Source organism: Oratosquilla oratoria, chromosome 38 (genome assembly GCF_046742065.1).
Source record: "Oratosquilla oratoria isolate Oo_2021 chromosome 38, ASM4674206v1, whole genome shotgun sequence".
Lineage (NCBI taxonomy): Eukaryota > Metazoa > Arthropoda > Malacostraca > Stomatopoda > Squillidae > Oratosquilla > Oratosquilla oratoria.
This window is the reverse complement of record NC_134814.1, coordinates 21,454,957-21,457,456: the sequence shown is the minus strand read 5'-3', so window position 1 is coordinate 21,457,456 and position 2,500 is coordinate 21,454,957. Positions and strand designations below refer to the sequence as shown.

The 2,500-nt window shown below is 38.4% G+C and overlaps 1 protein-coding gene across 2 annotated transcripts in view; it reads right to left on the bottom strand.

Moving 5' to 3' along the window:
* The window catches only part of LOC143019757 (protein white-like), a 39,961-nt gene that overhangs the window by 34,388 nt on the left and 3,073 nt on the right, over positions 1 to 2,500 (bottom strand). The window lies entirely within an intron of this gene.

Here is a 2,500-nt window from a genome sequence, read left to right as displayed (position 1 = left end):
TATGCGGTAAGGTCCCCAGATATACGGTAAGGCCCACCAGGAAAACGGTAAGGCCCTCAATCGGGTGGTAAGGCTCCACAGGTGGTAAGGCCCCTGCGTATACAATAAGGACTCTAGGCATACGGTAAGGACCTCAGGAATGTGGAGAGGACCCTAGGGGTACGGTAAGGCCACTATGAACACGGTAAGGCCCTCAATCAAGTGATAAGGCCTTCCCAAGGTGGTAAGGCCCTGCGCAGAAAGTTATAACAAGGGTGATGCAAACAAGGTCATCATAATAATACAACAGGGCAGGACTCGTAGTAATGGGTATAAACTGGACAAATTTAGATCTAAGAAGGAAATAGGCAAGAATTGGTTTACTAATAGGGTGGTCGACGAATGGAATAAATTTAGTAACCATGTAGTAAGCGCTGAAACTATCAGTTATTCTAAAAAACGATTAGACAACTTTATGGATGGGGATGACAGGTGGTGATGGATACGGAGCTGCCTAGTGTAGGCCTTATGGTCTCTTGCAGTCTCCTTTATTCTTATGTTCTTGTTCTTATGTAAGGACCCCAGGAATGCGGTAAGTACACCCTAGTCACGCGGTAAGGTCCCCATGTATGCGGTGAGGCCCTCAAAGCACGCGGTAAGGCCCTCCTTCAAGTGATAAGGTCCCTTGGTATACGATAAGGTCCCCTGGCGTACGGTAAGGCCACCAGGTACAGAGAAGTGGAAGGGTCGAAAGCTAAAGCTGATAATTCAAAACAACTGTCCTTTAAGACTGCCGTTAAGTGTTTTTTTCAGCTGGATCACGTGCTGGTCTCGTGATCGACCGCTTTTACCCTCCAGGTTGAGAAGAATCAATAGTTGTGTGTGTGTGTGTGTGTGTGTGTGTGTGTATTCACTTGGTCTTTGGATCACGTGTTGGACTCGTGATCGACAGCTATTTCCCTCCTGGAAGAGAGCTCAGAGCTCGTAGGTCCGATCTATGGGTAATGCTATGACCTTGCACACACACACACACCCAACTCCCCGCCCACGAGAGTTGGAGTAACACCCCTCAGCGCTGCGATACTGATATTATTTCAGCCCCGGGCGAGAGTCGAACCCGGACCTCCGTAGTGGCAGGCCAGAGCTCTAACCACAGCGCCATGTGTGTGTGTGTGTGTGTGTGTGTGTGTGTGTGTGTGTGTGTGTGTGTGTGTGTGTGTGTGTGTGTGTGTGTGTGTGTGTGTGTGTGTTCGTGTGTTTTTGTATTTATGTGTGATATTCACCATGGTCTTGGATCACATGTTGGGCTCGTGATTGACAGGTATTACCCTCCCGGATGAGAGCTCAGAGTTCATATAGGGCCCGATCTATGGGTGATGCTGTGGCCTGTGTGTGTCTGTGTTTGTGCATGTGCGTGTACGTGTTGTGAGGGCATGTATTGAAACAACTGGTGTAAAATAAAAGTCACAGAACGTCCAACCACGTTCTCCCTCGGTAAGATTGGCAACCCTGATGAGCCATTGGTGACTTTTATTTGTTTATTTATTCTTATTTCCAATAAGCATCAACAGAAAATAATTTCATCCGTTCTATATTATTTCATCATCCCTCCTCTCTCCTCCCTCCTCTTCCCTCTTCCCTTTTCTTCCACCAGCTAGCTCCTCCCCTTCCCTCCCTCCTCTATTGTCTCTTCTCCTCCTCTCTCCTCTCCCCTCTCTCCCCTCCCCTCTTCCCTCTGTGAAATAAAATAACACAAATAAGATCAAGTAAAATAAAATATGATAAAATAGATAAAATAAAATAAAAATAGAATAAAATGAAATAAAATAAGATGAAATATAAATAAATTATATAAAATAGAATTAAATTAGTATAAAGTGAAATAATGTAATACAGAAAAATAAAATAGAGGGAATATATAAACAAATAAATAAATGATAGAAAAACAAAGTGAATATGATTAAATCAAAACAACATAAAATGAAAAGAAATTGATAATATATAAAGTGGAACTACTTTAAAGTACAATAAAATGAAATAGATAAAATAGAATTAGAAAATATATAAATAACTTATACTAGATATAATTAGATTGATATTGAATGAAATAAGATAGCAAAAAATAAATGAAAATAAAATAAAATAAAATAAAATAAAGTAAAATAAAGTAAAACAAAATGAGCTAAAATAAAACATAAATTTATTATATCATCAAAAACTCAATTAATATAGAATGAATTAAAGTATCTAAAAAACAAAAACTAAAACTGGAAATAAAAATAGATTTAACATAATTAAACAAAAATCATTAAAAGAAAAAAGAAAAAGTAAAATCATATATATATATATATATATATATATATATATATATATATATATGTATGTGTGTGTGTGTGTGTGTGTGTGTGTGTGTGTGTGTGTGTGTGTGTGTGTGTGTGTGTGTGTGTGTGTGTGTATGTGTGTGTGTGTGTATATACATATATATATATATATATATATATATATATATATATATATATAT